A 25,903-nucleotide genomic window follows, 5' to 3' on the forward strand; every position below is an offset into this window, starting at 1 on the left:
AAATCCACTCACTATACTAGTTACTGATTGTAGCTGACTAATTGCAACTGAAAACTTCTCGTTTCACAATGAAATAAAGAAGCATTAATAAAGTACATCCAATCTATTTCCCCCAAATTTAATAGCATATAGTCCCATATAAAACACAATGTATATTCTTCCTAAAGTAAAAATAGACAAAACCAAATTCCAGTTCTGACCTCCTTTGTAGTAGGCCATTCAAAATGCAAGTTGAGACCTTTCTCCTAGCATGGTCACAGGTCATGGACAATGTCCACATTGGCAATCTTCACTGTTCCTCATATTGAAATGGGAATAAGTGTTCCTTTATATGTCTATATAAAAGCATAGAGTCTACCCACTTAAAGGCTCAAAACCTTTGATGTTTATATATTCACTATATAAATATGGTTTCAGATATGGATAGACAAGTCAGGTAGCAAAGTACTTACCTTACAAGCAAGAAGACCTGTGTTTGATCCCTAGAATTCAGATGAAAAAGCCACATGGCTGAGAATGCAGAGACTGGTAGATCCCTGGGGCTCATTGATCAAGCATAACCTGCTTAGGAAGTTCCAGGTCAGAAAGATTCCCTGCCTCAGAAGCATATACATTGTACTTGAGGATAAACATCCTATGTCATCCTTGTCCTCTGGCCTACACTCTCAAACACAAAACTAACTAAATAAACAAATAGTTTTGTACTTGGGAAGTCAAATAAAGTTTAGTAATGACATGGGAGAAATAGGATTAGAGGTAAGGATTATCAGCTTTGAGAGACACTAGTATTTTCATGTTTTATTGTCTGAGATTGAGCTGCAGGGATTTTGTCCTACTTTGCTTTTTATTTTGATAAACACCATGACAAAAGGCAAATTTGAAAAAGAAGGGTTTATTTGATGTACACATTCCAAAATCACAGTTCATCACTGAGGGAAGTCGGGGAAGGAAGTCAAGGCAGAACAAAAAAAGTCAATATAGGGAGATACTGCTTCCCTACTTGCTTCCCATTGCTGCTCAACCTGATTCTTTTACACCTCAATAGCATCTCCCCACAGTGAACTGCATCCTCCTACATCAATCAGCAGTCAGCAATTAAAAGAATGTTCAGCAGTCAGCAATTAAAAGAATGTTCCATAGAATTGCCTACAGGTCAATCTGATTGAGACATTTTCTCATTTGTGGTTTCTTCTTTCACAGTGATCAAGTCTTTTGCCAAGTCAAAAAAAACAAAAAACAAAACAAAACAAAAAACAAAACAAAAACAAAAGAATACCAAAAAAAAACCCCACCAACCAGCACAGTCACCTTTAAAGTGCATCCAGATACATTATAAATCTGATGTTTAGTGCACTGAAGGAAGTGAACAAGGGAAGATTCTACCATTGCTCAAACTGACAGTCTTATACATGACACAGAGAAACTCCATCTGGACATTGCCCTTAAAAATAAACTGAAAACACTGAGCTAAATCTTCATGGGGATGTTGAGAAGCAGATGGCAACCTTAGAGACAGGCTGGGCTCACATCCCTGCACTGCTGTCTGTAACTGCCCCTTCTCCATAGGTAAATCATGAAAGATGCCACGACCCTCAGCTTCTTAAACTATTTGAAACTTAATGTTTACTTTGTGTATGTGTGTTATACTTCTTTTTGCCTATCTTCCTTTTATTGAAAATAGACTTTACATACAATCAACTCTCCTTTCCCTTCTCCCAACTCCTCTGAGATCCTCCCTGAGGATCTGGTCCCCAAAATGGTAGTGCTGGTGACATTGTCCTGAATTGAAAGTTTGTCAGGTAAACAGAAGGATTGTTATTGGGTAAAAAGAAGCCTTTAGGGGGAAGGCTTATTTTACCAGAAAATTCATTATCCTAAAAGTGGGTTTTCCTTTACTATGAGCCTTTCTTACCCAACCATAAACATCCCTTAATTTATCATCAAAGGTCAGTTACCTTGGACAAAGGCATCCAGTTCCTGAGTCAATCAGAATACCATCTAGCAGCTCAAAGTCCCCACTCTGTTCACTGTCTTAGAAAATCTACTCGATTTTTGGCCATTTTGCTCTTCTCTCAGCACTCCTCCTTACAGAGATCATCTTGGCAGTTCAGTACCCAAACAGCCTTTTTTCTCTATCCATGGAATGGTCTACTTTGGTGGTTTTACTGTATCCTCCTTTAAACTTCCTATATCCCTTCCTATTCAAATTTACTTCATCTCTGGCCACCCTTAGAAAACAACTCAATTCTTCACAGAGTTAGAAAAGGAAATTCTCAAATTCATATGGAATAACAAAAAACCCAGGATAGCGAAAACTATTCTCAACAATAAAAGAACTTCTGGAGGAATTACCATCCCTGACCTCAAGCTGTACTACAGAGCAATAGTGATAAAAACTACCTGGTATTGGTACAGAGACAGGCAGGAAGATCAATGGAATAGAATTGAAGACCCAGAAATGAACCCACACTCCTATGGTCACTTGATCTTTGACAAAGGAGCTAAAACTGTCCAGTGGAAAAAGGACAGCATTTTCAACAAATGGTGCTGGTTCAACTGGAAGACAACATGTAGAAGAATGAAAATTGATCCATTCTTATCCCCTTGTACAAAGCTCAAGTCTATGTGGATAAAGGACCTCCACATAAAACCAGATACACTGAAACTAATAGAAGAGAAGGTGGGGAAAAGCCTCGAATACTTGGGCACAGGGGAAAAGTTCCTGAACAGAACTCCAATGGCATATGCTCTAAGATCGAGAATTGACAAATGGGACTTCATAAAATTGCAAAGTTTCTGTAAGGCAAAGGACACTGTCAGTAGGACAAAACGACAACCAACAAATTGGGAAAAGATCTTTACCAATCCTTCATCTGATAGAGGGCTAATATCCAATATATACAAAGAACTCAAGAAATTAGACTCCAGACAACCAAATTACCCTATTAAAAAATGGGGTATAGAGCTTAACAAAGAATTTTCAACGGAAGAAACTCGAATGGCCGAGAAGCATTTAAAGAAATGTTCAGCATCCTTAGTCGTCAGGGAAATGCAAATCAAAACAACCCTGAGATTCCATCTCACACCAGTCAGAATGGCTAAGATTAAAAACTCAGGTGATAGTAGATGCTGGCGAGGGTGTGGAGAAAGAGGAACACTCCTCCATTGTTGGTGGGACTGCAAGATGGTGCAATCACTTTGGAAATCAGTCTGGCGGTTCCTCAGAAAATTGGACATAGCATTACCCGAGGATCCAGCTATACCACTCCTAGGCATATACCCAGAAGATGCTCGAACATATAATAAGGACATATGCTCAACTATGTTCATAGCAGCCTTATTTATAATAGCCAGGAGCTGGAAAGAACCCAGATGTCCTTCAACTGAGGAATGGAGTCAAAAAATGTGGTATATTTACACAATGGAGTATTACTCAGCTATTAAAAACAATGAATTCGAGAGGTTCCTAGGTAAATGGATGGAACTAGAAATTATCATCCTGAGTGAGGTAAGCCAATCACAAAAGAAGACACATGGTATTCACTCACTGATTATTGGATATTAGCCTAGAACCTTGAAATGCCCAAGATGCAACTCACAGGCCACATGAAGCCCATAAAGAAGGAAGACCAAGTGAGGGTGATTCGGTCCTTCTTAGAAGGAGCAACAAAATACTCAAGGGAGCAAATATGGAGACAAAGTGAGGGACAGAAACTGAAGGAGGGGCCGTCTCAAGACCACCCCACCTGAGTATCTATCCCATGTGCAATCACCAAAGGTAGATGCTGATGTGGAAGACAGGAAGTGCATGCTGATAAGAGCCTGATATGGATATCTCCTCAGAGGCCTTCAAGAGTCAGACATATTCAGAGGCAGATGCTCACAACTAGCCATTGAACTGATCATGGGGTTCTCAATAGAGGAGTTAGAGTGAAGACTGAAGGAGCTGAAAGGGTTTGTGGCACCATGAGGAGAGCAACAATACCAACCAACCACAGCTCCCAGGGTCTAAACCACCAGCCTGGGAGCACTTAGGGGGGGATCCAGGGCTTCAGCTGAATATGTAAAAGTGGAGGGCCCTGCTGGGCATAGGTGGAAGAAGAGAACCTTGACCTCATGAAGGCTGGATGCCCCAGGGGGTGGGAATTTTGAGGGTGGGGAGGTGGGAGTGGGGGGGTGTAGATAGAGGTTACATCCACAGAGAAGAAGGAGGAGGGGCGAGGGGATTGGGGGTTCCGAGGGGGTGGTGGGGGATGGGGTAAGGGGACAACATAGGAAATGTAAATAAATCATCCAATAAAAAAAAAAAAGAAAAAAAAAAAGAAAACAAATAGGTATCTAATTAACAATGATAAAATAAAATGAAACAAACAAATAGAATATGACAAAACAAATGAACAGAAGAAAAACAAGACCAGAGGAAAATAGCAACAGAAGAAAAATATGTAAATGCAGACACACATATTTATACACACAACAATCCCATAAAAAAACATAACTGGAAGCCATAATGATACACAAAGTACCTGTGTTGTGAAATAAATAAATAAGTAAATTAATAAATAATTTTGAATAAAAATAATTAGATGGATGGATGGACAGAGAGAGAGAGAGAGAGAGAGAGAGAGAGGATAAATAGATGCCCTAAATACACAGTATGTGACAAAGAACCTCCAAAGACAGCCCTGAGCTCATTCTAAGTTGGATACCTATTGCTGAGCATTAGGCCTAACTTTAAGAGTGGTTTGTATACCCACCACAATTCTATTGGATAAAACGTTTTTTTTTTTTTCATTTTTGAGTAGTTATCAAGAGGATTAGGGATAGGGACTTGTGTTCAATTCGACTCTCAGGTCTGGGACCCATATCTGGTGAGGATCCATTTTTCCAACTAAGGTCATATAACATGCAATAAATGTTCACTGCCATGATTTGTTCTAGAAAAATAAAGGAGGTAAAACAGGCATTAGAAAGAATAAGACAGAATCAAATTTTCCTATTTGTGTGAGCATGGAATTTTAAACAAGTCCATTTATATGGTGTAAGGTGATTCTATTCCTTTCGTATAAAACAGATGTGTGGGAAGATCCTACGTAGTATACTGAAAAAAATAAAGAAAATCCTGATTAAAATATTTTATTCACTTAAATATTATATTAATGGGCTGGTTGTAAATGCCCATTCTTAGGTTTGACTTTAAGACATAGTTGTATAGTAGCATTCCTATTTAGTTACAGGTTCCAATAAGGAAATGACAGTATAGATTTCTATAAATAGGATAGGGGCAGTAATATCATCATATCTCAACTTATAAGCAAAAGTGTAAAAAGGTGCCTATAATGTTCATCTTGGTGGATATTTAGAATCATCTAGAAGATAGACCTCTGGCCTTGCTGCCAGAGTAATTTCAGAGATTTTTAACACAGAGAGGGAGACCCACTTCCAATTACTATTACCATTTTCTCAGCTAAATTTCCAGACTAAATTCAAAAAGGAACATGTGCTTAGTGATAATATTCATGTCTCTGTGTTTTCTGAAAGAATGACCAACCTCCTTATGTTCACATTGCTATGCCATCTGCATCATGGTGGACTATATCAGCTTAAACCTTGAGCCAAAATCAACCGTTTCTTCCTTAAGCTGATTTTATGATTAATTATGTCACAACAATGAGAAAAGTAACTAACATGACACCCAAATTATTGTGCTTTAAATAATTAGTTTCACAATGAAGCTCAGTGTTACATATACGAATCTCTAACACTGAGGAAGAGGAATGGGTCTCGGAAGTTCTACAGTTTTTGACAACATAACAAGTTTGATTTAAGCCTAGATTAGATTACACTGTCTCAACAAAACACAGTAAGTCGCTAATTTCAGCATTTTGCTCATCAAACAAAGATTTAAAATAAATGAGTGTACACCTGAAGGAAAAGTTTTCATTCCAGAAGTGTGTGGCTACATCACCTGTCGCCACAGTAAAGCATCCCTTCACAGAAAGGCCTGTTATTTTTCTTTTAGGCCACGAAGTACCAGTTCTTTACAAGAAACTGGTAGGAGTTTTTCTGGCACAGACAGGACATATCCTGTCTGGAGACTTGTACAGGGAAAGGACAATATGACAAAGCCAATCCAGGGAAGCATGGCTCCTTAGCAAGGCAAAGGTCAGGCTGTAATTTAGGGATCACTTTGCTTGTCAAGGGCTTCAAGCAGGGACAAAACCAATCCTCCAGAAATCTTGCCTGGAGAATTTATGTCAGGACAAAAATAACGCTTGTGATTTCATTTTCTCTTTGAGTGATCAGCACACCATTTTGTAACTGTGCTTCTGACTGCATAAGCTTTCATGATTTCCCCCTTCTTTTTCTCCTATCTCGTTCTATTTCTCTCTTCCTTTATATGGGAAACTGAATGTATATTCAGACCTTAGGAATCTCCCTCTTAAGTGCCGCTTTGATCATTGTTTTAATAGTTCAAAAATAAAAACAACCTGAAGAGTTTGCATCCAAAATCAATGTTCACAAGTTTTTTAATACAAAGATTTTATGGCGAACCCATAGATCTGGGTCAGAATCCATGGGCTTTTTGTCAGGCATGCTTGGGAAAGAGACATAATTTCAGTACAGTGCTTCATGATGATTAGAGGAAAAATGGATAAGTGCTCTGAGCTCCCTCTGTCTGCCCTTGAATGAGTTTAATCTTCAGTTCTGGCCCATCTATGTGAAGAAAATAGTATCATTTGAACAATGAAAATGTTGATTATGGATTTCTTAGTAACATTCAATTCTGGCTTACATATTTTGTTGTTGTAGTTTTCTTCATACATTATTGATCTGATATTATTGGACATGATTTCTAAATGGTTAGGGGTGCTAAAATTGTTTTTGCTGTTTTACCTAAATTGTAAAACCTATACAGCCCATTTCTAAGAAAAAATACTGAGTAGTATTGGACAATAAAGTCAGAAGCCCCAGCATCAACTCTAATTTGTGTGAACTCCTCTCTGAAAACTGCTGCAGAGTAACATCCTACAAGTTCCCCTAGTCTCCTTGCCTTTCCTCTTATATTTTTTTTCTTTAAGGCAGAGTATCACAGGTAGTTTCAGTTTGCTAAAACTCATGGTAATCTTCTTGCTCCAGCTTAAGAGGTGTAAGCCATAGAGCCCAGCTGGCTGCCTGAACCTCCCTGAGCCCTACATGGCAACCAGAGTGACACTGTTAAGTAAAATTTCTATATCCAACTTTTATTCTCCGAGCCCACGCATGGCTTCCCATTGCATTTAAATGGAATCCCAGACCTTCCTGACCCTGCCAAGTCCTTATCCCCTCCCTGCTCCAGACACCTGTACTTCATTACCATTCCTAGCTCAGAATCTTTGCATTTTCTCAGCCCTTTTATGGACATTCTCCCTATTGATAGTGCCTCCTCCTACACTTTATTGAGATTTCTATGCCAAGTGGCTCACCTATACAAAACAGCAGCTTCCTCCTCTCCCAGTTCTCTTAATTTACTTAACACTTTCTTAATATTATTTGTTATTGATGCTGAAATTTAGATCTGTTTGTTTACTCCTTGCATCCCTCATAGAATTTAATGTATACAATGGCTAGAACATGCTCACAATTATATTCTCAAAGCATAATAGACTGTGTCTATCCAGGAGTAGGCACTTATTATGTACGCATAAAAGGTACTGCAGTGATGCCTTTACTATATTTTCTTCCATTTTCCTCTATATGTTCTCTATATAAACAAATTATATGTCAGTAATAAAACATTTTAATAATATAGCTGTCAGAATTCACTGTCTGTATGTGTACACATACATGCACATCAATCATCTCTTTCCATTTTCTTTTATCTTTTACAAGAAAATGAGTCATACAATTTATTTCATCAATATCCAAATATGTATACCATGGTCATCTGGTCTTGGCTCAAACAAAAGGTCTCAAAAAGTTTCAGACCACAGTTCCCAGACACTGAAGAAAGTTTGAGGAGATGTCCACGTGAGGCTGTGTACTTGATTGCTCACATAGTACTTGATAGTGACTGCCCAAGAGATGAGCATACACAGCACACCTGCAAGCAGCAACAACACTCTTTTTATGTGTACATCACAAAGAAGAACATGGTCCTCATGCCTGAGACAGTACTTACCAACCTCTGGCAGGCATACACCCATTACTGGTGTATGAGAATGCTCTCTCTGTTACACCATCTTCAAATGGAGCAAAACTGGCAGTAACCTTCTTCCCCTATAGGTCCTTCCATTTACTTTTTCCAGGTCAAAATCCCTGTGTCCTACTCAGATACCAACACTGAACTGTTTCCCAAATAAAACTATATGGGTATCAATCATTCTCATTCCAATTAAATAGGCTTGTGGTAAAGATTTCTCCTTGTAGGCTCTAGAGTCATTTTTCCTAAGTCTATAAACAATAGAATCCAATTGTGAGCCTTATCTTGTGTCCTAGTCACCCTGTACCCCATCTTGCTTTATTCCCGTTGTTTCTGTTCCCTGTAGGAATGGGTTCTCTTCTTTCCCAGCTTTTGCCCTTTAAGTGGATCCCACTACCACCCTCATATGGGACTTCACTTTGTATTATGATGATCAATCTGTACATATTCAACATATCCACACAAGGGATGCCTCTGAACCCTGTGTGCTAATAGGCTTTAAAAGTTCTAACTGTACTGCATGGTACTTGAGCCTTTAGAACATGGCTATGTCCACTTTGCATAGATAATACCTAAAAATACCTAACATTTGGTGCTAGGTAGATGCTATGTAGATTATGATAGTTTAATCAGTGAGAGAACTGGAAGGAGCCAGCATTGCCTCCATTTTATTTTATCTCTACTTTTCAGCCTCCCTTTCTCCCCAGAAAATACCACCTGATTGTCAGAGTTATTTTTGCACTTATTTCTTTTTCCTGGGTGTACTGTCATTTCTGTTCTCCGTGTATACTACAGTCAGCTTCATCTGGGAGACCTCTAATGCTCTTGAAATGCTAGATTTTTTTTATTGTAACAATAATTAGAAAGAATGAACCTTTCGCAACTGCAGATATAGGAAAAGGATACCTTCTTGCACCACTGGTAGAAGTTTGTGGTACTTTGGTTATGGAAGCAAAACCTCTTGTAAAGAAAGCATATAAACCAACATGTCCTCAAATCTTGATTAAAAGGAATAACATGTTGATCATTCTCATGTTAGCTCAGTGTTGTTCTATTGCTTCTATGCAACAGGCCTGTCTGATAGGAATAGGCAAAGAGACATTACACTATTCTCTTTGGCTTTGAGACTACTGAAAGAACAAACCCCAAGATACTAAAATGTTTCTCCCAGGACTTTTCTGTGGAAGAAACATCTAAATTCCAGTGGACAGCCAAAGGAGAAACTTGGAAAGCCAGAAGAACTTGTCTTTTAGGAAAAAGCCTTACAGTTTATCATATGAGCTTGCAGGAGAAAGCTGAGGCAATGCTGGACAAGGTGGATTCCTCAGTTACACATATTTATTGCCTTGTATATAAACCGTACTCTCATGTTGCGACACACACCCCCAAGATAAACTGCTGGAGTTGGTATTGAGAAGTGCTAGTTCTCTTTATTGCTTCCCAATGTGGCTTATGCTTTTTGCTAATAATTTGAATCTTTTAATTGGCTTATCAAGGATAAAATATTGACTTGGTTTATTGAGGTGCAGGCTGTGACCCCTAAGTTCAGTTGCATGTGTTTGTGTATATGTTTTTGTGTGATTCCATTTTTCAGTAACTCCATAAAGCATGTAATACTATAATGTCCATTTTTTTGTTTTTTGTTTCATATTTTTTACATATAATAAAATTGAGGCATAAAGAAGTTAAGCTACTAACTAAAGTCCACAGCAAGGAAGTGGCCATGTGTATCTTAATTTATACAGTGTGACTCCAAGAGTTTATTCTTTTACTGGTATGCTTGCTGCCTCATAGGGCACATCACCTAATAAAGAAAAGAAATTTAAAGCAGTTCTTAGGTCTTCTCAGTGGGTAAAGGTGATTGCCACCAAGCATGTCCTGAAGTTAAATCTGTAAAATTCACATGGTAAAAGCAGAGAAAAGACTTCCACAAGCTGTCATCTGGCCACAACACCACACATGTGTATGTATTAATACACATTAAATAAGTACATACATTAAAACATACATATATTTTATAATGCACTAAGTAAATAAGTATTAAAAATTCAATTCTGAAAGATGTACACATCCTGTGGTATTAGACAAGTAGAATTCCTTTTAAACAAGCATCTTACTAAGCCAGACCAAGCTCTCCCTATTATGTAGAGAATTACAGTTCTTTCAATTATTTTAGATTTAACTATGTTCAATACAGGCTAATACTGCTTCTCTACTTTGTAACTCCTGTTCTGGAGAGATTAAATTCTGAGGCATTTAATCTGTCACACCTAAAGTGACCTGTCCCAATAGTCACCAAAACACCTAGGATCAAGGGCCTCATTTCAAGAGCTCTTGCTGGAAGAGATTGTTAACAGCTTTTTGCACAAGCTCTCAAGGCCTGATTCTCTTCCTCAGTGAAATTAGAATCATCTACAAGGTTTTTCCCTTTCCACAATAAAAGAAGTCTCCTATGACTATTGAGGAACACTGAGTGGCTCCAGTGCCCTTTAGACGATACCTTTCATTTGATGACAAGAGGCCAGGTAGAGGGAATACTTCTATCTGAAACTCAATTTAGCAAAGAGCAACAGGAAGGAAAAAACTTTTTACAGCAAGAAAAGAAAAAAGACTTAGTTGAATGTGAGTCCAGGATTGATCAGATTCAGATTAGTTGGTCAGGACTGAGCCTGAGACCTTCCCTGATAGAAGCTGCCTATCCCCTGCCACTCCTTGGGTTCTGATTCTTATACCAGCCTTCAGAGTTCTGCTTTTCTACTGAATTACCTAGGCACCATTTTCTTCCTTACCCAAGATCTGTCAGGAATGAAGATACTCTAAAGTAGTAGTCTCAACCCTCCTACTGTGACCCTTTAACACCGTCCCTTCCTAACTATAATTTTGCTGCTGTTGTAAATAGTAATGTAAACTTCCAAAGATATCTTACTGAAGCATCACAGTGATAGGAGCATGGACAACGGTAGGGAAGTGGACAGGGCCACACCTTCACCAGGACTGCTCAGATACAGGCATTTCATCCTTTATTATCCGCCACTTCACCTCAAGTTGGACTTGGAGTCCTTTTGTTCCCCTTCCCAAGGTGGCCTTATTGAATAAATCTCAATTTTGTGCTTCCCACTATTAATATGATCTCTTTAGTTGGTTTGTCTAAAGATGCAAGGCCTGACTTGGGATGCAGGCTGAGGTCCCTGACTTTAATCAAAATTATGCACATCTTCCGAACTCACTCTAGCCTCTGCCACTCTACCTTCCAAACAAGGCTTTTGTGAACCTGACCTAAAATACATCTTCCTAAGCTCCATTCTCACTGAATACACTGGTAAAATAGCTCAGTGAGTGGAGGAAACTCCACCCTTTTCCTCTCAGGTCTGGCTAGGGATCCAGGCCTCCTTACACTGTGACATCTGTGAGCAGTGCCTCTCAGCGAAAGGCCTCTGACCATGAAACTGCCTGTCTTGAAAAATTCATCTCTATCTTGACATGCATCAAAATGCATACTGGGGCTTCAGAAGAGTGATGCCTGAGGTGATTCTGAGTGATGGGATGGGAGACTAGTGCAGTGAAAGGATCTTTCATTCTTAAATGGATCTAGCCTGCATTTGAATGCCTGCAGGGGAATTCTGATTGACAGAGGAAAGATAGATTGGGACAGAGGTTAAGGGTGGCCAGGGAGGTTTCAGAATAGTCAATGTAGTCATTGTCACTGAAGCATTCAGCCAAAAGAGGCCACTAAGAGACGGAGAAAAAGGGAAGGAAGCATGTGGGTCAAGGACAGCCCTTCCTGAAAGAAATAGGAAGGGGTGGTAAGAGAAAGAGAATAAAGAATGAATAGGAGGTAGAAGCACGGGCAATGAATGTATGCTCAGAAGGAGAAGGGCATATGACAAGCTGCAAGAGGAGATGGGCTGACATTAGGTGAGAATCAATGGCTCCTAATTAATACCACCCCGAAGAGTAAAGATAATGGGGGCAGGAAAATGAATGAGTGTAAAAACAGGGTCATTCTAGCTTAAATTGATCATTCCCCTATAGATGCTCAGGGGTGCTGTGCTATTTTGATAAATAAATAAATAAATAAATAAATAAATAAATAAATAAATAAATAAATAAATAAGGAGAATAAAAAAGCACATTAAATACTGGGTCTATGAGTGAATGGTGAGACATACAAGCACATGACAGCAGCTCTTCCCTGCAAGCGAAGTAGTCCAGCTTCATAAACAAAGTAACTGCTGTTACCACACAATGTAGATGGAGAGGTGATCTGTATGCTAGGAAGTATGACATATACCCTGGCTCCGTCCTCATTCCACACATGTCATTGATCCTACAATCATAAATAACAACAGCAAAACTGTTTAAAATTCCATAGGACAGAAATAGTAAAATATCCATTTTTTGAAGAGACAGATTAAGCTTATTATTTAAAAAAAAAAAGTGAAGATGTTGGTTTTTAAATCTTGTGCATGTAAGAGATAAGAGCTAACTAATCCTTCATAGAGGGCAGAGTTCTAAGGGATATATAAAATGGAAAAGGAACCTAAGTCCAAACATGAACGTTCACCAAATCTTAGCAGTTTAAATGCTCATATGACAGCATATATATGTATATGTATATGTATATGTATATGTATATATCATAATACAATGCCCTCATGCTGAGCTTGGTAGGACAATGAGTTTACTAGAGTTGCTTGTAGAAGCAGGAGGCAGAAGTAGCTTTCAAACATGCACTAGTGATGAAAAGATGGCTGTATCCTTGGAACTCCCAGCATGCCTTGCAAATAGCTCCATTCCACAGGAATGCCTCAACCCAGGAATTGTTCAACTGTATTTATGACCTTGGGGAAGCAGCTTATGAGTCCTACAACTGTCCTGAGCTTCCTGAGTCTTATGGCTCCTCTTCCTTCTGGAAGAAGTGAGTAAATTTAGAGGAAATCATTCTGGGGACTTGAATGGGAAGTTTGAATTCCTCAAGTGTATCACTAAAGGGGATACTAAACAAGCTCATCTACTTCTGACTCCAGATTCACAGACTCATCGAGTCTACTGAGGACACAGCTCTCTCTCACATCCTGTCACAATCTGGCCATCATCCCATTTAAAGTCCTCATTCAAGCTGCTATTACAGCATGCCAGACAAATTGCTTCCAGTGTCTTTGGTGTGTAACAGAAGCAGTGGAGCACGTGGCTAGCTGTCCACTGCCCCACTTTCTTTTGTACAAAGTGTATTCTTTGATTCAAGGGACTTTATGTAGGATCAATTTTGTTGTAAAAAAATTGCACTAAATCATGACACTGGTGTTAAGTAAGGCTCTTAGAGCAGTAAACACAAACTCATATTTACAATATGGGTCAAGGGAAGTCTGTGGAGAAACCCTGCTAATTACGTCTAATTAATAGTCTGCCATGACTGAGTAGTTCATCTGAGCTGGGCCCAAAATGGAAGACTCCCTTTATCAGCAAGACTTCTCCCTCTCTAACCTCCTGGGGAAGGTCAAGTAGTCCTTGGCAGACTTACAAGTTCAACTTCTTTTCCCCTTCCTCTCCCTCCCTCCATTAGAATCTACCCAGCAAGAACTCAGCAAGGCATTCCTCAAATTTCTCTCCATACTATGAGGCCTTCACAGAACTTTAAAACTCTAATTAATAATTTTCATTTGCCCTGCAAACAACTTCCCACTCTCCATGGTCCATATATACCCCTGGTTTACCCCAAATAAAATGTATGTATACAAACTCACCCCAAATAAAGGTATACACACAAACTAAGATCTTCTAAGAGAGCTGTTTCTTTGAAGATACTCAGAGAAGGCCTCTCTCCCTCTCTCCACACCCTTGTACTCACTCCCAGCCAGTCTCCACAAGGGTGTGGAAAGGAGGAGAATCCCACCCTTTTCTGATTCTGATTCATCCTTCCAGCCTGGTGTGCAGTGGTATCTGGACACCCTGAAAGGGAGAAAGTAGAGGACATGAAACCATAGCTGGACCCCCAAAATGCATACAACAGCAGTCAAGATGCAATACCCTTTTCTAAGGGTAAAGAGTCCAATATCAACTGACCCGCTAAATGACTATAGAGTCCCCTCAATAAATAATACCAAGTCTGAGGCTTGAAAGTGCTGAAATAAAAAGAATCGACAGAATTCACTAGACCAGCTTTGATTCATAGGACCATGTGTTTGAGCAGGAACCATGTCTCTGAGCCCCCATTCAGCCATCATTCTTGAGACTCTGAAATACTCATACATTCTTCTACAAAAGCACTACGTGCTCTTAACTCTTGCCTAGATCTTGGTATCCTTTGAATTCACTGGGTCTTCTATAATATGGACTTACTTTATTACTTACCCCTTATTCACTATTTTTTAAAAATATTTGTTCATTTTCTTTTTCTCATGTTACTTGAATAATTGAGCTTCTGAATCTCTGAGGAAGAATCTGAATTTATTGTCTTCAATTTGCCAGTTGAGATGTTGAGGGCACACTTGTCTAGAGGTGCCTCCTTCTTATTTAACAAACTCTGGATTTTAAAATGGGCTGGGCTGAGCTTCAGAACTTGAGATTATGGTTTTTCATTGGTGAAGTTGTCCACAGGCTCTTCATCATTTGTTTCTATTTATATTGATTTTGTGCATTAAGAAATGACAGTAGTGATTTACCATGCATCACGACTTTAGAAAGACTGTGCTATATGAAGTAGTTTACTGCAGATCAAGGACTCATGAATTCTGATACAATCTCACTGCTTCTAATGGATAACTGCATGTGATAGTCAAATACTGTTACTTGACTGATTATTTCAAAATCATACCCTATTTAAGAGTCTCCTTTCTTTAAAGTACCATTTCCTTTTATAGAAGTCAGATAGAAAGTTATCTCAGGATTTTTTGATAATGCTGATGCCTATAGCAAGGTTTTAACCTTTGCCATTTTTGGAAATAAAGTCTATGTATCCTCCATGAAGCACACTCAGTAAATAGATTTCTGTGTTGCATTATATTTATCAGAACTATTTCTAGTTGATCTTAGTCTTTTATTTTTACCTCTTACTACAAGAATATGGAATGTTTTAATTCATATGGATAATTAGTTTAACCATATTTCAAAAGTCCATCTCATCATGGGCCAGAATTCTTTCCTGATGTTACTGTTCAGGTGTCCATCATCTCAAGATGAACATCTTGCTTTGATCAACTACTCTCATAGTACAACTCCATATATATTCTTCTTAGTCCTGGTGACTTATCCTATATCTATCTTACATTTCATTCGGAGAATAATCTCTTTAGTACAGTCCTTCCTCAGGGAAAGATGTTTGACCTACATTGGTTAATAAGTGTGATAGCCAAAAGTGGTTGTTGGAACCGATTCTGAAGGAAGTGGCATGCCTTGTGGTCAAAGAGAATATTCTTCACTGTTTTCAGAGAGAGGAAGATGCATTGGTCTAACAAAGAGGACTGGCCTACTTTTACTGATTTACAGAAATCAGAACTAGCAAAAAACAACCGAGTTTTGTGTGCATTGAAATGTGTATTCTTATCTCCTCAGGTGTCTCCTTGTTAGGCTGCACACATTGTTGAAACTGACTTATCTAAGTTTAGAATCCAATCTTCTTTAATATCAGTTATCCTTTAAAGTTTTTCCTAAATATGTTTTCCAGACCTCTGACTACAGAAAACGAGGAATTACATTTTCTAATGGATTTTACTCTAATTTGTATTGATTAATCTCCCATATAAAAGAGATCTAAATGTAATTGTTAAATAAGGAAAGCACAGCCCCAACTGGACATCTTTCATAACCAAATATAGTCTCCAGTTCCAGGATTGGGTTACATCTAATTGAATTGTTGGCAAAAGCAGCACCACAGCAACCCTTAAATAACCTAGCCTATTCCCAAGGCTGTTAGTTGCTCCCAACAAACTGATGGTAAGGCCTTATTCCTGAAGACAACACCTACACAATTCACTGAACACAGAGAATTCAAGCTGGTGTCTACCTAGAGCATCCACCACTACTGATAGCAGTCATGGTACTGCAAGGTACTCTGCATTGTACCAAAGGAGAAAGGTAAACATCCTCCTAGAAAACATAAACCCTTTGGTCTACAATAGTGATCTACCTGCAAGATATGCTGGTGCAACAAAGGCACAAATCTTGTGGGAATAACCAACCAATAGCTGATTAGATCTGAGGCCCATTCCATGAGATGAACCCATCCCCATTATATCTTGAGTGACCCAAAAATTGAGGCTAAATAGGTCAGGGACCTATGGAAAAAGACAAACACTATTATTCTGATAAAGGAATAGAGCAATCAAATTACTCCCAATGACTTTCTGCTATACTCATAGATCAGCATCTCATTCATCAGAGATGCTTCCTCATAGACAGAAAAGAGGCCGCCGTTGGACAGTGTGCAGAGAATGAGAACCCCTAGAACACTCAGTCCTAATTGGGATGTCTCCACAAAGTCCCTCCTCTTGGAGCTCTGGGTACCCTGAGGAAGAGGAAGCAGAAATATTTTAAGAGCCAGAGGAGATGGAGGATGCCAAGAGAACAAGGCCTTTTGAACACAGAAGGACCAACACATCTATGAACTCACAGAGATTGTGACAGCATGCATGTGATCTACATGAGGCTGGGCCAAGTGAGAACCTCAGATCTGAGAAGAGAAATGGACACAAGCCTATAAACCTAGCCCATAGCTATCTTCAGTTGATAACTGTCCCCAAATGAAAAATTAGTTTTCTCCAACAGGGTCTTATTGGGTATACAAACTACTCTGAAGGGCAAGCCTCATGCCCAGCACTAGGTAGACGACTAAAAATAAACTAAATGGTATTTTTTAAAGAGTTTTATGTCTCAGACGGTTGCTTTTTAACATTACAGGTATTTTGCACATATATATTTTGGTATCTGATTTTATATTTTTGAGGGATTTCTATGTGGACAAACTTGTATGTCTCTGTTTCTAAATGTGTATCTTGTGATTTTTCTTTGTCTTCTTTTCTTCTGTTGGTTTGTTGATTGGTTTGTTAGGTTTTGCATTATCTTACCTTATTTTGTTTTGTTATTTTTTTTTTTTTAGATACCTGCTTGCTTTCTAACAAGAGAAGAAAGAAAAGGCATGAATTTGGATGGTAAGGGAGGCACAGAAGATCTGGAAAGAGTGAGAGCAGGGAAAACTATAATTAGAATATACTGTATGAAAAATATTTTCAATAAAAGATATGCATATGTATGTATGCATGTATGTGTGTATAAATTCTCACCACTCATGATCCAATATGTTCGCAGGATGCAGGCAGGAGTAATCATCTACTGCTATAGAACCTACTTCCAAGAACCACCCAGGACATGGGATGTCTACACGGCTGTGCATCCTTTCCAGTTTTTCATTGCTAAAAGCATTTTTAATGCACTACTTTCCATGGTATACCACTGCTATGTCTGCTGTGAGTTTCAGGACCTGATTTAACTTGGATGAGAACCTACCTTAAACCTTTATTTATATTCTGCATCCTTGGGCCACTTCTAACCAACCACAAGTGTTATTCTTCAGAAACAAATACTGAGCTGGATGTTAACATTTAACAAATGTAATGGGGTCTCTTCTGAAAACACCAACTAGCAAGAGGGAATCACATCATTGTAGAGGGATGCTCACTGGTACAGCTGCAGCAGAGACCTCAGAGACTACACAGGTAGCCCTGCTGCTGAGAGAGTTCCATAGAGATTTCTCTATTAGAGCAATCAGATCCCAAATTAAGCACCTTCATTGAGCCTCCATTGACTGTAGCCTGCCCCATGCTAGTGTAATGTTAGAGAAAATGTCTTCTCTTACTTCCCACTGAGGCAGTGCCTATGTGGGAAGCCTGAACTGTCACCACATATCATTCTTCAGTATCTAGGGAAATGAGCATCTTAGACCTAAAGAGTAGATCTAAACAGAGCAGCCATGACATCTGCTATGGTCCACTCTCTTAAAATGAGCAATCATGTGACTGAAGGAATATCATGAACAACAGGAAGACGTTCCTGATTGTACAACCACCAAGAGTTATGCAAAATCAAAGCCATACTGACTTCCTGCTGTTTATGAGAGTCATGTGTGTCCCAACACATGACTGTCTGGAGGCTTAGTCTCAACATAGGACTGTGAACTTGAGCCCTGCATGCTATCACACCAAATATTGCAATGCCAGTATACGCTGCATGAAATTGCACATTTCATTCAAGACTATTTACACTGTGGATTCATTGTACCACATTTTATGCTCCTCTAGAAGCATAATGGCTTATTGTATAAAGTGGACTTTTTAATATTTTCCTACCATTTTCCCTTAGTATATGAGTTTTGAGTGAGTAAATTTTTGGATTGGATTATGTTAGGATATTTAATTTTTTTTTAAAAAATAAATGTTTTGATTGCTGACTGAAATACATTTTTAAAATCATTAAACTTTGGCATCAGATTATGATAGAGAATTATGAATGATTTCTGAAGTGACCTTAAACATGCATCTCTATTTGTATATACTTATATATAGTCACCAAGTGACAGTCTGAACACTGACAATTATCAAAATATCTATCAACTCTGCAAAACACTGGAGATGTTCTGTCTTGCAGTGTCAAATATTCATTAAATATTAAATTATTTAAAATAAGTAAGTACAGTCTTTTGTGTGCACATTTACTTTCATCTTCAATAACTTACAACAGAATATTCAAAGAATTGTTTCAAAATAAATTTCCCTATGACTTATTATTGTGGTCAGTTTTAATGTCAACTTGTATAAATTAGTATCGCTCCAGAACCTCACCTAAAGAACTATCCTGACTGCCTTGATTGATGTCTGATGACCCAGCCCAATTGTGAGTGGCACCTACAAATAGCCGAACAGATTTGAAATTGTATGTCAGAGGGAAGATCATCTCTGAGCCGGCTTTCTTGGCCTTCCTCTTGCTGCTAAGTTGATTTGCCCTGTTGTTCCTGCTGCTGCTGCTGCTGCTACCTTCATTGACAACAAAGTCAGCTTCTATCATGGACCAGAAACCAGCACCACTACAGGAATATTCTAGGCTTTAAGAGCCAGGTTGGAACTATTAAGGTGTCCCAACTTGTGGACTTAACTAGTACTTGATATTCTGAGACTGCAGCAATTGTTGAGGCACCAAGTGTCAAGGACCATGTAACTACTTGGTACTCAGAAGCTCAAATGTTATTTTCTGTCCTTCCTACTTTAAATACATGTGCACACACACACAAGCACATGCACATGCACATGCACATGCACGCACACGCACACACATGCACACATACATACGTGTGTGCATAATATATGTTAATATGAATATATTTATTATTATGGATAATAATAATATATATATATTACTCCCTTGTTCTAGTCCTCTACTGATCTGTGACTAAAAAACTTACTAGCAGTAAATGATATGTAGGCCTTCTTAAAAACTATATACAGAGATCCACATAAAGACTTCTAGGGAAGCATGGCTGTAAGTAGGAAGTGTTTGCAAAGGCTTGCCCTCTGACATAAAGACAACAGCTGAGAGAACCTAGTTATTTCTTTCAACTATGCCTCAAATTGATGCGTACAGTGCAACAGACCTTGCATTTCCTAGTCATTCAGAGCAAACTTCCTTGACCAGTACCTTTCCACTGAAGATATTATCAATACCATGTGAGAGATATGTCTATAGTCTTCAAAAGTGAATATCCTCCACCAGAATCAGAACCAAAATGGCGTGCCACTTCCAGACATTGTTCTGCTCATATTTCTTGTACTCTGAGTTATGACACAGTGGATTGCAGTCTACCTCAGCATGTATATTTTTTCTCATGTGAGCAATGTTACAAATTCCCAAAATTTCCAGTGACTTTGCAAACCTTAGCCAGGACAAATGTTCCCCATGATGGGATAAAGTTAGAGAGATCCTCCTGAGTATCAGACTAAAACCAAGTATCATGGTTCCAGGATGTCAAATTTGAAACGAGACTAGTAGAAAACATGTGCCAACTTGAAGGTAAATGGCCATGATGTCTGCAAAATGCTGGATGAATTTCAGGCTAAAAATCTGTGTTGCAAAGATGAGCTATAGTTTTATAACTGATTTGAGATCCCTTCTCTTCTAGTCTTCTGCCCTTCCTTCACAGTTATTCTAACCTCACATATCAGTGCTTTCCATTTATATTTTGAGGTTCAGAGGCACAGGAAGACATACTTAACTTGCATGGTACCCTTTGCATACATTTTCTTATCTCAGACAGAGCACCAATAATAAACCACTCATTTCTACCCAGGCCAACTTCTGTGAGCTGATGAGGTCACTAGGGTTACTTACAGGGGCACTAGTGAGAGGTTATTGTAGGAACGTGGGGGTCTCAAGGCATCTCCTCTTCCTGGCAAATTTCCTTTTTTACTTGCATCTTAATAACCCCTCCTCCTCATTCCAGGAGGCTTTTAAAGTTCTGAGGAGATTGTTACACAACGTGACCATTCTCTGAATAACGGGCCACCAGATAAAACCAAAATAAAATCTTTCTCCTCTCTCGCAGATTGAGTCTTGTGTGTCAGAATTCTGTTGCTGAAACATGTACATAAGACCAACTTATCAAGAAGAAAGCTTGATTCCCAGCTCTTGAAGTTTCTCTACAAGCGTGACAGATGCCACTTTTTGCGTTGTACCGGTGTGTGATGGTGAAAGCTTGTACAAGACTGTGCAAAGCCATTTGCCCCAAGGCTGTGAATGAAGGTGAAAGATCTCATAATCCATTTCAAAAGTAAATCCCCAGTAACCCAAAGACTGCCAATCAGGATCTACCTCTTAAACATTCTGTCATTTCCCAGTAGAGCTAACCTAGGGACTAGGCTTCAAACATGGAGAGAATTGAGTCCTGAAGGACATCACCCTCTTAGGCCACCTAAAATGAAATGTCATTGTCTTCTTACCCATGAAGTCTCTGCATTTTCTAGTCCCTTATGGGATATGGATATATCCACCACAATATGTGTGCTGGGTCTTTGCTCCTACATCTTAGGGTAATTAGACTGGCACAATAAAGACATTTTTAAAAGACACTTTTGTCCCTCAATCTATTAGATAATTCAAAGAGTCAACCTCAAGGAAACAGGAATTTCCCCAGGAGTCTCATGCTAGGAAAAGGTGAAACACTCAGCCAGAAAGAAAATTTGTCTCCTTGAAAGATATTTACACAGTCCTAATAACTTGCTAGACCACATTACAGGATGAAATTGAAGGCCAGGCAATGACAGACCAGTGATGCACAGGGTCACAATTTTTGACTAGGCCTCCTCAAACCTGCGTATATTTTTCTTTCTATTTTAAACTTTACTTTCACTTTGGAACCCCAAAGATGTACTTGAGATACTCACTGGATCTCTTTGTCCCTCTTCTTAATGTGGACACATTGAATAAATTGCCTTTTTACTGTTAATTTGACTGGTTTATTTTATTTGGCTTCTCCAAGACGGGTAGCCAAACTTGGCTTCTTCAGACACAGTCTGTGACTCCAAGTTCTGTTGAACTAACACAAAGTTCTGCCAAGGGCTGAAGATGTCTTTTGTATGCTAATGATTTCACTGGCAGATGGTTCTTTGCCAGATGTGGGAATGGCTACATGGACAACCAAAGCACAGTGAGAAAGTGGGAACTTTTAGCTTTAGCTCTCCTCAATCCAATCTGTTAATGTTCCTAACCTCAAGCTTTGCCCCCACCACACCCTTCTGTCTTTGCTACTTCTTGAGTGTCATGTCTTAGATGGCTATGGCTCCATAAAATACAACAAATACTGTGCTTCTGGGTGTCAGTCAGTGGTCAGCTTGAGACAAGACTTGGTCTCCATCACTCCATCCTTCAATCTTCAGTGTGCTAGTTGCTGACTGAGGCTACAAAGCCTTGGGTAGATTATAGAAACCTCCTGCATATGCCTATTTTAGGACTTTGGGTCACATTTTCTAGCATATCATTAGCCAAAACAAGCATGTGAAGCCTAAAGTGTAAGAACAAGTTCCTTTTTGGAAGTAGAGACAGGAGAAAAAAAGAAGATATTTTAAGAAGGGTTTAATAGATTTTGATGGTCATAAATTCATGATGAGTGATTTAATATACATATCTGTATTTGTGGTGATGAACATATACATCCCTTTCAGGAATTCATTGGGCCTTCTCAGTGCTTCTTTCTCTTTCTGAACTTACACTTCAATTATACTAAGTGTTCTGTTTCTTTAAATTTTTTTTATGACTGCCTTGGGGCCTTCACTTTTACTTTTATTCTTTTGGAATCATTCTTTTTCCCTCACCTGCTTGGTTCTTTATTTTTATTCACCACTAAGTTTTTAGTCATTGTATAAAGTAAAAGGTTTCCTTATGATATTTTCACACACATATATATCATTGTACTTTGTTCCTTCTTTATATTTTACCCTTTACAGGTCATCTGAAAAGTCACCCCAGCCCTTTCAATGTCTCTTAGCATTGTGCATTTCTTCAAGACACAAAGGGAAATGGAGAATAAAGAATCAATTACTTTGTCTTTTCCTCCCCCCACCCCCACATCTTTGCCCATTTGTATTTTTCTGCTAGGTGTAAGGTCTGCTATGTGTAAGGATAGATCCTTGTTTGCCTCAATATCTCTAATGTCTAGAAGTAAGTTACTGGATGGTCAGTAGTATTAATTATTTGAGATGTGAAAAGAGTCGTTGACCTAGAAAACACTAGAGTTTTAAAAGTCTTCAATATGCCTGAAATATCCCTTGACTTTCAGTCTTGAGATCCATTGAAGTCCATCATCCATGTGATTCCAAACAATTTGCAGGAAATTCTTAATGTCCTGGCATCATTTAACTGCACAATCATAGATCAGAGCAGCTATATTATATTTGTTTTCTTGTGCTACAAAGGTCGGAAGTCTGGGCTTTCTATAGAACTTACAATTAAAATTCTGTAAGAAACATCAGTCACTAAATCCATGGGGTTTTTGTTTGGTTGGTTTGTATATTTTGTTTGTTTGATTGATTGTTTTAGGATAATCAATATCTCTTTATAAATTAAATGAAACGTTACAACATGTAATAAGAGAACAAAATCGTGACTAATAAAGAGTAATAATAATAAGAGAATGTAAAACCAAGCCCCAAATAGATTACTTTAAAGTTCATATCTAGAAAATAGCAGCTTATACATTACAGAAAGATCTCTTAAAACTCATGAAAATATGTTCTAATTTTAAAAAGGACAAAATACTTAGAATTCACCCAAATGTAATGTGAAAGATAAAACAAAGCTTGAGAAGTCTAGATAAACACAAGGACAAATGCCAGCGAAAACATCTAACTATACAGCATGCTTCCTTCAAACTATAGGAAAGCAAAGGTAAAACATCAGAGAGAAAATTATGTCAACTCTCTGCATTCTAGAAAAAGCAATAATTATGTCTAATTGTTTCACTGAAATCATTCAAAAAAGACAAAAGAAAAAATAAAACAACAGTTTAGAACTAAGAAAAACAACTGAACAAATAAGTATTTGATCTGTAATTTTATACCCTGTTATTCTCTGAAGTAAGGGACAACGAAAATATTTCTGGGACAAAAATTAAAATTTAAGGCAGGTGGAGAGATGGAGATAAGAAGTTGGTAAGGGCACGCTTTTCCAGGTGGGAGATAGTAATTCCCAGCAATTGTGACAAGAAGGCAAAAGTAACAGTGTGTGTGTGTGTGTGTGTGTGTGTGTGTGTGTGTATCTTATATGCAGATTCAAGGGAAGCTAGGAAGGGACTGGTAGAGGCCCACTTCCAGGAGCAAAGGCTGGTAGAGCAAAGGGGAAGCTGGGTGGGTGCTCCAGAGCATGGCTGGTCCCAGAGCTAAAAACAGTAGCATGTAAAACTACAGACAACATAGACAAAATATCTCAGATGAGCAGCGGGGCTGTCTTGGAAGCAAGACCATCTGGAGGCTGATCATGGTGGAGATAGTGTCATATCATCCACAGAGTGTATTGAAGGTATAGAACTGAACTTGACCATTTCTTTGCTAAAGGGCACAGAGAGAACTAGTCCTTACATTCTGGTGTTAAAGGATTGGAGCTAAAGAGTCCTCTCATCCTTAGCTCCCCACTCTCCAGTTGCTCCCCTTTCCTTAGAGTATGACCGGCCATACTCATATGGCAATCCATTCTGTTCTCTCAATGCCATCTTTGGCGTATGAATAAGGTTTCATACCCCAGAATGGTACCCCAGACGTTTTCTGTTCAGGTCTGCCATTGAATGTTATGAATCACCCAGTCTAAGAACTGAAATAGGAACTCATGCCAAGATCCAGGCAGCTAGGCCCAGGCTGGATGAGGACTGGAGTAACTGATGCTGCCTTCCCTCCAGACAGCTTGGTCCATTTTTGCATCTTTTATTTGTCCTTCACATCCTGCTTTGCTGTTACCCAGCCTACCACAAACTCACCTTTAAGCCTCAACTTCTTATTGAACTCACCAATTCTTTCTGGCACACCAAGCAATGGTGTTAAATTAAGTCCGACTTGGCAGTTGTTAAGTAGCTTTGTTTTGTGGCCCTCTTGGATGCTGCCTTTCTAGGAGCTTCTCATAACTGACACTTCTCTTGGAAGAATGTGACTCTTTCTTATTCCCCTATAGTGCCCTGTCATCAGAGAGCTTAGGAGTGGAAATCTCTCTCTTGAAAGCTGACCTTGGGGAAGTATAAAGAATCCAGTCTTCTAAGTGGCTTGTCCAGATCATATGGCTGCTGGCTTCTACTGCTACACTTGTATACTTGCCTGTATCTATTTTATATGAGTATGTGGGTGTAAAATCAACTGTTCAGGAAGTAGCCATAGGCCCGCGGGATGACTTAGATTTAAAAAGTGGTCTACTGGGCTGGCTGCTTTGACTATATCCCTGGAAATCTTCCTTATAGCTTTTGGAAAGGACACAAAGCACCAGGCAGTCTCCTGTGCTGTCTTGACATCAGGGTTTCCTTCAATGTCAAATGCTAAAATGTTTGTTACTTCACATTCATAAGTAGTGGGACATGTGTAGAGGGGTGAATACACTTGGAAGTAACACAAATATTATGGAAAGAGGCTACGCAAGTAGAATATCAGGTAAACACATCCATTATATCTTTGTGAATGAAATATGTATTGGAAAAATTATGATTTTTTTATTGTTAACAAAAAATAACCTTTTAATTTTCAAATAATTTTAAATGTTATAGAAATTTAACAATTTAAAAAATGTACATGTACTTGTTATAGCCTTTCTTCTAATATTAGTATGTTAATAACATTTGTGAGTATATTTCTGTTAACTAAATTCTAGACCTTATTGAGAAAAAAATGAAACATGGAAATATTAAACAAGTGAAAAATATCATATACTGAAATTAATATGACTCAGCTAAAGCACACCAGAGAGGTAAATTTATAGCAGAAAATTAACAGTAGAAAAGAGAAATGAGTAGGATCAATAAGCCAAGTTTCTAAATTAACAAATTAGATAGCAAGGAGAAATTTAAATTCTCTCCCAAAGAAGAAAATCCTCAATCCAAAGGAAGCAGAAGGATAGAAATGATATGTTAGAAGAAACAGTAATGAGGCCAAGAATAGGAAAAAATAACACTAGAAGCTGTGTCACAAAAATAAAATAGGGAAAGAAAGAAAG

Source organism: Grammomys surdaster, unplaced genomic scaffold, assembly GCF_004785775.1.
Source record: "Grammomys surdaster isolate TR1022 unplaced genomic scaffold, NIH_TR_1.0 267, whole genome shotgun sequence".
NCBI classification, from domain to species: Eukaryota; Metazoa; Chordata; class Mammalia; order Rodentia; family Muridae; genus Grammomys; species Grammomys surdaster.